Raw genomic sequence first — 12,003 nt, forward strand, 5'->3', positions numbered from 1 at the left:
AAGCAGCTGCATCAGTCTAGCAAGTGAGCTGTTGCCTAGCTCAAATTTGTCCAGTTTAATTTCTGCCTACTGACATTTTAAAGACACAGGCTGAGGGCCTTTTTTAAGCTGCCTATCTGATTTATACTAGTAAGCCAAGACTTTTCAATGGTGGCTAGTCATTGCAGAGCTTCAGATTTGGGTCTTCTGCTTCATACGTTTTAAAGGGACCTGATTTTTCTGAAAACAAGTGCCGGAAACTTCCTAGGGCCATTCCAAAGGGCCTCAAAATGACCAGACTGAGAACTTTGGACGTATCTTCCAGCAACAGTACCGGTATAAATGACTGATGATGCCTGGGCTCACCATGTGCGGGAGGTTGCCACGCTCTCCATCCCAGAGGAGCGCTGCTCTTGAACCTGCTGCGTGCGCAGGGTGACGGGACAGTACTGAACACATCAGCGGCTGCTCGGCTAAATCCGCCGGTCGTCCTTATGCTCACCGGGCTGGAACAAAGGGGAAGGATGTTTGCAAACTTTCTCTGGAAGAGGCGAGGCCGCTGCGTGTCTGGTGACGAGGAGCCCGTTGGAGCTGCTGGCTGGGCTGGGCTGCATCCCCGGCTCGCGCTGCGGCTGCTCGGCCGCCCGGCAGGCTCTTCAGGTAGCCCTGGAGTAAACTCTCTGCTGGAACGTCAGTCTGTGTGGGGAGTCCTTCCGAGCTCTGTTTTCGATTCTTACACGCACACTGTTCTTACAGGTGTGGGTCAGTGTGTGGCTCAAGGCTGTGGGGACTGAAGAGGTGAATTTTGCCCCTAATTAGGTTTTCTCTAAGCATCAGCTAGCAAGCTAGTGCTAGTCTTCCTATGATTCATCTAATCCTTTTTATAAACTAAGTTCTTTGCTGCACAGACGATGAAAGAATGGTAGGCAGCATTGGGTTTGTTTTCTTTCCTCTTGTCAAATTAGCTTAACGGGCTTTACAAACCCTTTTTAGGACAGCCACATGCACAGATGCTCAGAAATGTCTTTTCCTCTGAAGACTGTTTTCTTCTCTTCACGTGAACGCATGTTCTTTGAACAAAGCACATATGACGTACACTAAGTGTTTTCCCGTGGTACCATCTCTGCCTCTCCCCAGTGTTCATAGGGACCTGGTAAATGGGCAGGGATGTGCTTGGTGCAGGTGCAGCCGGCAGCGGCGGACATCTGTGCCCCAAGGCACCTGCGAACTCTGACCTTACAAGGACTCGAAGGAGGGTTTGGGATCCGGCTGCCGGCTTCACTGCGGACTTGCAGGGAGATGGGGTTGTCGCACGAGCTCTCCAGAGCTTTTCCCTCGCCTCTTGCGACGGGGGTTTAAACGAATGGTCCTTAAGTGTTCTTCAGCTTGTTTGCTTTGTCTGCGGGGAAGAAATAGTTGCCTGAATTAAGTCTGCCCATTCTTAACTTCTGAGAGGAGCTTTCTAAAGATGACAGAGAGTCCGCCCCAGCCTCTTGCTAAGGAGCGGAGCTATGTAAGGATTTGCATTCCTTCCACTAGCTCGGAAGCTCCGATATTTGGCTTTACGAGCGGAGGAGAGGCGTATCGGAGAGAATTATTTTCCTGGGCAAGTGGGTTGTAGGTAGGAAGGCGGAGACCATTATTGTAATAATGCAGTGTAATTAAGCATAGCTGAGAAGGGATTGAAAGAAAGAAAGCACATGCCTGATTAGCCCCCAGAATTTACTGTTGGAGGATATTGTAAAGACCAGTGACGTTGTTTTTAAAACAGGTTGAATTTAATAAGAAGTTCTTCACAATTTTAATTGCATTGTGAGAATACCTCGGATGCGCTGCATTAGAGAAGGGTGCTGTTGAGCAAGGGAATCTCCAGATGAGAAATAATGCAGCCGGTTCTTGCCCTGGGCAGTTTTCTGGCTGCGGGGAGGCTGCTGTGGACCTGCGTCTCTGGCAATGCAAGAAGTCATAACCAAGAAGGAGCTGGGAGAGCGGAGCATTGCGCTCGGCTGGTGGCCTTCGAGGGCTGTGCAGTGGGCGGCCATGTGGAAGAAGATCTTGTAGGGCAGGAAAAAGAATTGGGAAAATAGAATTTCCACCCTGCCAGGCTCGGCAGGAGCCTCAGCAGCTCATGCTTCTCATTCTGACGTGGGCAAAGGGTGAGAAGGAGAGGACAAAAGAAGTGTTTTACTCAATACTATCACAGGTCTGACCGATACTGCCCAAGGTCCTCATTCATGTCCTGCACTGCCCAGGACTGTGTAATGCAGTAATACCTTCCGAGCCTGCGTGCGTGCCCGTCTTCTGTCCTGCCGCTGCCACAACGGTGGGTGACGGTAGCACCAATAATGTTAATGACAGAAGCTACCAGTCTCTCCAGCAGGTGTTGATGATGGATGGCATAAATGAAATGATATTTGCAGTGTGGGCAGCCAGCTGTAAAGTCATCAAACAGGGAAGGTCATGCAAGTAATTTACACCATAAGTCCTCTGCTCTCAAAGCCATAAGCAAGCAAGCAGAGAGGGATTTTTTTTTGTCTGAGGCTGAATCTCTGGGACATGAGCTGTATAGCCCCTGTATATCCCTTTCGCAATTCCCTTCATCGCTGTTGCCCTGTGCGGAGCTCAGGGAGTAACAAGCCTTTGGCGTAATTTGGCCTTGGTGCTGCCAGCTCTTGTCTGACACGGGATAGGAAGGGGATAGAAAGGGGCTGGAGACGGGCAGCCCCCGGAGCTCATGCAGCTCCTCGGCCACTGCCCTGGGGCTTGGGCTTCTGAAGGTGCCCGGAGAAATGTGCTGCCCACCTTTTGCTCCATGCCGACAGGATTCAGGTGCTTAATTTCTTCTGTAGATGTAGATAAACGTGGAAACAACGGGGGTGGTTTAAGATGGTTTTGCCTATTTGCTGGAGGTGCCCCACAGCACCGCACAGCCTCCGCGCAGGGCCCTGGGCACTGCGAGGGGGTGACCGCGTTCTCCAACACTTTCTAAATACTTACACCCCGGTGATCTTCAAAAATGCCTCTTTAATCCGGTCACTTTTCGGGGCACAGGGAGGACCGGGCCGGGTATGTTGGCTGTGCCGGCTGTGCCGGCTGCGGCTCCCGCTGGTCACTGAATTGCTGGGGAAGGTGGGAGTGTGTGTGTTTGGGGGGGTGAGTATGGGGAAGCTGCTGGTTATTTGGGGAGGTGCAAGAGGGGAGCAAACAGCCCGGCCTTCATTTTCCAGCCAGCTGGTGCTGATTCAGGGTGTTTTTGCAGCGACAATTGCATGGAGCTGAGCCACCCAGGGCTTGGTTACACGTTCTGGCTGCAGTTACATGTGCAGCAGCGTTTTACCTCCCTCATCGTGTTATTTCTCACTGCATGGGACACTGGTGGTGCTTTTAGGAGAAGCAATAAGATGACAGGAGGGTAAGAGAAAGCCAAGACCTCCAAGTTGGACTTTCTTCTTCTTTTCCCCAGTCTAGTGGGATCACATGCTTTGCTCTAACTATTTCCAGACCCCTCTTCAGCACTTGCGGGACTAAGCATGATCCTTTGACACATCCCCATGTGATGGGAAATGCACAAGAATGACACAAACCTTTATAAATATTCTTTGATGATTTTTTTTTTTCTATTAAACTAAAACCAGAGCTTCGTGCATTGTTCACACTCTTAGGTCTAATTACACACAGTGGATAAGATGGCCGTTATGCAATGTTTTCCCAGGTTCTGGTCTCACTCCATGGCCCTTTCTATGAGCTGGCAACGTTACAGGAAGATGCTTTACTCTCCCATAGGGCCACAACAAACGCAGCTTCTGGTGGACCCAATTCCAGGCGTGCTCCCCCCTTCCCTTCCCTGTCTCTAACCTCCTTGATGCCATTTGCAGAGTCCTCCCTACGTGGCACTGCTGAGGGATTAAGCACGGCCAGCAGCAGGGACGGCAGGCGTGGGAGGTGGGAGGTTTGTCCCTGCTCTGCCCGCAGCCGCGGGGTGCCCTTGTGCTTCGCTCCCCCGGCCGCAGCTCACGCAGGAAAGCGCAGCTGGGAGAGCTGCCCTGAGCAGCAGAGCAGAGGGGCCCTATGCTTGCAGGATGGTTATTTTCTTATTTTGTATATAACTGCTCTGGACTCATTTAACATCCCATCTGCTTTATTTTCTGGCTGCCTGCCGTGGAGCTTTCCCCCCTCCACCCGGATCCTGCCACCGCAGTGGGTACGTTGGCACAGTGCTCAGTCCCGAGCCTGAAGTGCATCCGAAGAAGCCCAAGTCACTTCTCTGACCCTTTCCCTGTCCGTAAGGTGGGGATAACTGCTGGAAAGGGACTAGCACCCAGCAACGTAGGTGATGTCTTCCGAACATTGGGGTACAGCCTGGTTGAAGCCTTATCTGCATCCTGCTAGCTCTGTTTTGTGCTGTCCCCAGCATCTCTCAGCGTATGCCAGCACCCGAAAGCCCGTGGTACATGAAAGGGCAATGCAAACATTGCTGTCTCACTTGCAAAAGCTGCTGGGGCCAGGGAGTCCCAGACCTGCATGGAAACACCCCACTGCCGCTGGCAGCATGGGGAGGCTCCGGAGCACAGCCTGGGGAGCTCACATCCCAAGCAAAACCCCTTCAAAATGTAAACAAATCTATTCCACCCAAATAAATAAATACTTCTGCCCTCAAAAAAAAAAAAAAGAGATACACCTCACCTAGCTCCTGTTGCTATTTTTTCAGTTGCTACACAAACAGTTTTATTTCTGTCTCGCACCGCATGCCAGGTCCCAGCCTGCTGCAATGTAATCTCCTGTTATTGGTTTAAGCGTGCCGGGGTGGATATGGCGGTTTCGGAGCACAGCCCTTCCAGCACAGCCCCCGGCAGCTGCTCTGCCTGACCCCGGGCACTTTTAGCCTGTTGCTCGGTGGCCCAAGTGTTTTTCCACCACGCGCAGAAACCCAGATAAAGCCCCGTCAGCACCCCGCTGCCACCGGCACCCGCGCGGGAAGGCGAGGGCTGAGCCAGCGGGGTGGGAGGCTCGGGGTGAGCCACCACCAGCCTCTCGTGTCGTCCCCCCAGCCCCTGACCCCGGCCGTGCCCCGCGTGGGGGCTGCGGGGGTCCCTGCGCCCCGGCTGTGGCTTTTTGCACCGGTGCTGACCCTCAGCCTAACCAGCTCTTTGGCCACTCTGTGCCTTACGCTGACGCATTGCTCACAAACTCTCTCAGCCCCTTTTTCATGGGGTTCAGGAGAAGATGCGCTTTTTATCTTCTCATGGGTTGCACTCCCCTCTGCCCCCTCCCTGCAGGCAGGACAGGCAGCACTTTTTGCTCATACACCTGGGTCCTGGGGTTCAATGAGGCCCAGCTGCTGATTATTAGCAATTAATGGCGTTAATTGCCATGGGAGAAGCTTCCCTCCAGCAGTGCTGGTCCTCCCTCCTAGCAGGGAGAAGCTGTGCTGCTGCGGAGGGGTGAGGAGCGAGTCTGCGCTTGCTGTGCAGATGATCCCCCTGAGCCCTTCAGTGCTTCGCTTTGGGCTCTGCTCGCAGGTAAGTTGGGCTCCCAATGACAAGCCAAGTGGTGGGGTGTAAAAAGCTATTCAATTTGGGATGCACGACTGCCCAGGTGTGTGTGGAAACCTGCAGAGAGCAGATGCTGTCATGTACGTAGGGCATTTTTAGGTTATAGCGAGCTAGCGTTGCCCTTTGCTGTGTGAAGCACCTGCAGAGGTTGTGTCGAAAAACACAGAGGGCAAACTCTGCCCCGAGGACCCTGTGCTTGTGTTAGAGCAACCGCCGGGCTGAGAGGCAGCCGTGGGAGCGGGAAGAGCCATCCCAGCCTGGCCATCCCCTTACCAGGGGCTGGGCTGAACTGGGAGCGTTTGCGGGGTCCCCATGGGCACCGTGTGCCAGCCCTGACATAGAGACACCAGTGGAAATCGTCTCCTCCAGCTCCCACGGGTCCTCCAGGGCAGCCCAGGGAAGACGGCGAGTGGTGGTCTGTGGGGTGCATATGTCTCTCTGGATTAGGGCCAGCCCAGGAGCTGCTTATGCTAACGGAGCTAATCTCCATAATCTTGTCACACAAATGCCTCCCCTATGCTGGCAGACAGGCAGGGATTTGGGTTATATGTGGATGCCAGCAGATGTAAGCGCACTGGGAGGTGGCACAGAGAGGAGGCACATCTGGGGCTCAGGGGGGCCCTGCCAGGTTGGGTTCAGCCTGGGCTGGCATGAAGACCCCTCTCCAGCACCCTCCTCCGGGGTCTCGTGCCGTCGTCCATCCGCGGTGCAGGGTGAGCTGCCGTCCAGGGGCAAGGCACTTCGGGATGCTCAGTTTAAAAGCGAGTCCCTTTGCCCCAGCCCAGTGCCTGTAACCCCTGCATGCTGCTGTTCCTCTGGCTTTGTGGTCATCCTGTGTCCTTTTCCACTTCATGCCATGTTTTTCACCCTTCCTGCTGGTACCTCCAAGGTGATCTCCAAGTCTCTGTGTGATCCTGCAGTGTGTCATCCTGTGGCCCGCTCTCCCTTGGCTGACGGGCTCAGGCTGGGAGATTGTCAGTCCATCTCCGGGTCTGGTTTAGCTTATTTCCTTGTTTCAGGCCTCTGGCAACCTTTTCAGATCACAAATATTGCTTGGCTGGGCCCCTGCGAGGGGTCTCTGTGCCAGGCAGGCGCGGGAGCGCACGGTCCCTTCTGACCTTAAAAGTCTGACCCACTCCAACGCCACCTCCTGCTGACGAGGAGCCGAGTCTGTTCAAGTTCATCCCAGTTATTTCACACTCAAAGAGAAGCCTCTGGGCTCCCTATCTCTGCTCCAGAGCTGCCCGTTAAATCGCGCATTGCGGTAAGTGATGTGGAGGCATGAGGCAGGATCTGCCTTCCCGCCTGTCATCGAGGCAGCGGAGCAGACGGCTCTGTCCTACAAAACGTGACACGTTTGGTTGGAGACCCCCAGGGACCACGGCGGCTGTCTATGTGCCCAGGAGCCACAAAGAACTGGGTGTTTCTCCGAAGGGATCCATGGCGCACGAGGGATCCCTTTTTATTGGAAAGATCAGAGGATCTCAGTCTGGTCACTGAAATCCCGTCCCCTCTCCGTAGTGGCATTGCTGTGGATTTTCTTAGAAAATAAATAAAATCAATCTGCATTTAGAAAAAGCGATGCGAGGGCTAGACACGAGATGCTGATTGCTCCTTGCTCCGAGGCCATGGGGCTGCTCTGCCGCTCAGATGTGCCTTAGGCAAGAACTAATATTTGCATGCAAGCTCAGTTTTCCCTTGTGTGGGATCTGTGGTTTTGCTTGTCAGTTGGACTACATCCCTTTCAAAGCAAATTATTTTAGAAGATATATATTTCTGTATTTCTGAGTAGCGGTTTTTGTGACTGTGAGTTAAGGAAGTCCATTTGGCATCATCTTGTGGGCAATGAATCAGGATACAGTTTCCAGGCGGAAAAAATCGCCCTATGTTGAGAAAAGCAGCATAACGGGTCAGTGCCGGGGGCTTTTGTGTGTTTTTAATGTGCTCTTTCCTTGGGCTGAGTGCTCCCCGAGGCCGTGGGGACACTTCCCGAGGTAGACACGTGCAAGATGCACCCACGGCACGGTGGGCTGCCCCGGGGGTCTCGCTGCGTGCTGGTCCGGAGCCCAGTGACCGCGGGGTCTGCGTCCTCCCCTGCGCTGTGTGTCGGGGCGGCCGGCTGGCCAGGGAAGGGGGAGGAAAATCCTCATACCCGTCAGTCAGACAGATATAATCCTGACCGATATTTCCTGACATGTCTTGCAATTATGGGCTCTGTGTGTCAGCTAGAGTATGTCCAGCGGGAAGGGTTTGTGGAGCCGTTCCGCTCGGGTATGCGAGCAACGCTGGAGCCTGCCGGGTGCTAATCTGCCGAGGGGAAGCCCAGCCCTAGAGCTGCTGCCTCTTCCCACCATGTGCCAAGGGGCATTTCTCCTTCTGCCACGGAAGGGTGGTGCCAGTGGGGAATATTCCTGGCAAGGGACTGCTATTGCCAGCCAGAAACATCCCCTGCTCTGGCAGGGTTAGGAGGGAGGGTCTCCATCTGAATGCTCTTGCTCAGACTTGTCTCGAGACAAGCAAATGAAGGGTGAAGTGGAGAAAATCCATGGTTACTTTTTGGGTAATAAATCCAGGTTATAATAGCTCCTTTCATCCTAAAGGATCCCACAGTGCTTTATAAATAGATACACAAACCATGCACAAGGATCACTTCCAAGCACTGAGACGCAGCTGCTTCCCAGGAGAGCGGAGCAGCTGGTCGGAGCAGAGCTGGAGCTCCCGGAGCGATGCAGCTCCCCGCAAAGCGACCCAGAGAGCTGGGCTGGCTGCGTGGGGCACAGTGGGGCGGCAGCTCCTCACATCCCACCGTGCCTGCGTGGAGCTCATCTCCCTCGCCAACACAGAGAGCTCCGCTGCGCTCCCTTTGCGTGGAAAAAAACTCACAGTGCTACACTTCCAGTGCTACCACCCGTCCTTATTCCAATCCTCCCATTCCTTCACGAGTGACATTAATAGCTGTAATGGGGATTAACAATATCTTTTCAATTCAATTACCCCTATCCTAAAAGCATGTGGGATTATTTAAAGGTATTATCATTTTTTTAAGTGGGATAGCTTTTCACCAGCCTCACGCTCATACAGATCTACCCAGGGAGAAGAACAGGATGCATACAGCCTTAATGATTATTACCCTAATCTTCATGGTCTATTTTTCCTGGTAACTCTGCTATAATCAAATAACAACCTAGTTTATTACTTGCCAGGGAAAGCGTGTTAGCAGATCAGCTGCTTGTGTCACGTAGATGTAAAGGCTGAGCCTGTTGCCGGCTGTTGCTTTTTTCCCTAATGGAGATGGGAGTGGAAGGAGGGAAAAATTGCTTCCCATTCACATCCGGATGAATTTTCTCGTGGCCGAGGAGTGGAGGTCACTGCTGATGGATTTTAACCGGGTTTTTGTGGCTTTTTTTTTTTAATAGCCAAGGCTGAAGCAGCCAGAGCTGGTGGGCCGTGCGGAAGGGCTTGCTCCCGTGGTGGGACCCCTATGGTGGTTCTTCCTCTGCCGTGCAAAGCTGCGTGAGGTGTGGGGAGGGGAGCGGGCGGATGGCAGAGGATCTGGCTGTGCTCCATGCTCGCATCCCTCTGCCTCTGAAAGGTCCCAGGGGAGGTGGACATCTCGGTGCTTCTGGGCCAGATTTTAATCGGTTAATAGAGAACCTGGAAATAGGTCACCAGATCTGAGGACTAGCCTCTTTCCAGCCCGTCTGCAGGATTAGGAGGGAGGGTTTGGCGGTGAATACGCGTGCCAGCGGCTGGGTGCTGCTCACCTCGCTGTTTCCACATCTAGCCCAGGCGGTCCGCAAAGCGTTTGGCAGGTCCTGCGCAATAAATCACGGCGTTGGCCTCCGTCCTACTAGGCCTGGGGAGCTGCCGTGGGAGGGGGTGAACAGAGCAGCACGTAGAGACCTTCTCTGGCCCTGCGCTGTGGGGACACCACCCAGCCACGCAGCCCACGGGGACGGGTCCCCTTTGGGGGCGACGGGGCAGGGGCACACCTGGGTCCCGCTCTGGGGCGGGGACCCCAAACCTGCCGCTTGGCTCCCGGGGGGCCTCGCGGCTCCTCCCTTCCCACGCACGTTGCAAACCGCGGGTGGGAGGCGCAGGGCTGGCAGCCGCCGGGCCCCCGCGACGGGGCGGGACGGGACGGGGCGGGCGGTGGCGGCTGCGCGGGGGCCGGGGGCCACCTCGTGGCGGCTCGGCCGCGGCGGCACCGGGCCGCGTTTTCGGAGGGCACCCGACGTGCTGGGTCACCCCCCCCGCCCCGGGGTCACCCCCCCCGGTGGGAAAGCAGAGGGGAAGGGGTCTTCTGGTGTCCCGGCTGGGGGGCGATGGTCCCCTCCTGTGACTGGGGGCAGCGCCGAGCCCCCGCCTCGGATGAGTAATCCCGGAGGTTTCCATGGGAAATCTGGGAACTGGGGCTCCGCTGGAGCCGTGTTTATCTTTGAAATAGCTGGAGGGTCGGGTTACAAAGCAAATATGAATGAACGAAAGGCAACAGCGTAGCGAAATGGGTCGTTTTCCTTTGACCAGATTCCTCTGCAAAGGAAAACTTGGACTTAAAGGCTCATGTCCCCCGACGTGCTGAGACGAGCCCAAGAAAGGGGGGGGGGCAAATGCTGGGAACCCCCCGCAGAGCATGCTGCCAGCTTTAAAGCATCTTTGCTCTGTGGTCTGTTGTTACAGGGTACATTGGATCGAACTCTGACCCCCCAAAGCCCCTTGTTAATTGGGGGGGAAGGGTGTGGGATCCGATTTCTGGGAGATGCTGCAAGTCCCAGAATTAATCCACTTTCCCGGTAGGAGATTCGCTTGCTGCAGACGCTTACGCCGCGATGTGCTGGGAGCGGGCGAAGGCCTCCCACCGCTCTGCGGGTTTCGCGGGGAAGCTCGGGACCTGGGGCGAGAGGCGCCGGCAACTCGACAAGAGTTTTATTTATAAACCTGCCAGCGCCTGGTGTAGGTTTACTCACTCTCCCATCTGGTGACTATCGCTGCCACCTCCTGACAGACGCTCTGTCTCTTGCCGCTAATGACGTACTTTGATTAGCTGGATCCGCTGCTTCACCCAGCTATTGATCAGCCACCGGTTAAAAACTGGCTTTTAAACTCATGAGCTGGCCTTCTTAACAGGTGGGGTGGTTTTATTGGCTTGACTAAAACAATCCCAGAGGGTGTTATTGATCACAGAAGGTGCTGGGGTGGTGGACGTGGACCAGATGCCTCCTGCTCCGGTGCAAGCGGCTCTGCCTGCGTGTAGGGACGGGCAGAGGTTACGGTTTGCTCTTCTCTGTCTCGCCGCTTTCAGGCTCTGGACGTTTGCTTTCTTCCAGAGGCAGCTGCTTCTTGACGACCTGGTGTGGGTCTTGTGTACCCTGGGCCTGGTGTTCCCTCTCCCGAATGCTGCTGTTGTTTTCTTTTGCTATCGCCTTCCTTTAGTCGCAAATGGAAGAGGGAAGTCCCGCTTCCATGGCTTGCTCTGTCCTTGTGACACCGTGGAAACTGCTGACACCAGTGTGGGTGAATGGGGACGGTGGTTTCTGGCTGGGCTGTGCACCAGGACCCTCCATCAGCGCGTGTCAGAGGGGTTTCCCGAGCTCTTCGTGGTGAGACCGGAGCCCATGTGCGGCTTGGGGCTGGGCCATCGCAGCCCGCGGACACGGCTGCCGGATCCGCGGGGCCTGGGAGCGTGTCCTGCCCCTCGGCTGTGCCACGCAGGGTGGGCTTGTGTGGGTGGCTGGACACGTACCAGCCTGCCAAAAAGCGGTGGTTGGGCCTCAGGAGATTGCTCTGGGCTCTGCCGTTTGCTCCTGGTGCGGCTTTGGGCATGGTTCTTCATCTGCCTTCCCCAGGGCACGCTCACTGCTCTTTGTGGGCAGCTGGGGAAGAGAGGGACGGACGTCAAAAACACACGTGTTCTTTACTTAGAAAACAGGGATTGTCAGTGACAAGCAGGCCGTGCTTTTTATGGCCATAAAGGAAGAAAAATCTCTATTTCCCATCGTAGTCCAGCTGAAGAAGTGTTCGTTGGATTTTGCTGGATGCCGGGCAGCTCCATGGTAGGTCGCACCTCGGCACGGATCCCTTCTCCTTCAGCCTCGTCAGCGTCTTCATCGGGTCCTGGCCTGGGCCTGGAGACGGGGGTGCGTTGCTGCGGGCAGGACGGAGGCCTGTGTTCGTTTTGGGGGGGTGGTCGTGCCTCCTGCCCCGCTGGGCCCTGGGTAGGGGGGAGCCACGGGTGCGGGGGGTGTCGGGCACCCGCAGTCGCTGTCTGTTACCGCCGTAGGGCGGCTTCGGGGGCAGCGGGAGGAGGCCCGCCGGGGGGCCCTGGGGGGGCCCTGGGAACGCCCCGCGGGTGCCACACGAGCGGGGAAGGAGCCGCTCCTGCCTGAGACCCGCGCCCCGCCGGCCCCGGGGCTCGCCTCTGCCCCCCCGCCGTGTCCCGCAGCCCCTTTCGGGCGCCTTCAGCCCCCGCCGC

This window comes from Gavia stellata, chromosome 30 (genome assembly GCF_030936135.1).
Source record: "Gavia stellata isolate bGavSte3 chromosome 30, bGavSte3.hap2, whole genome shotgun sequence".
Classification (NCBI taxonomy): domain Eukaryota; kingdom Metazoa; phylum Chordata; class Aves; order Gaviiformes; family Gaviidae; genus Gavia; species Gavia stellata.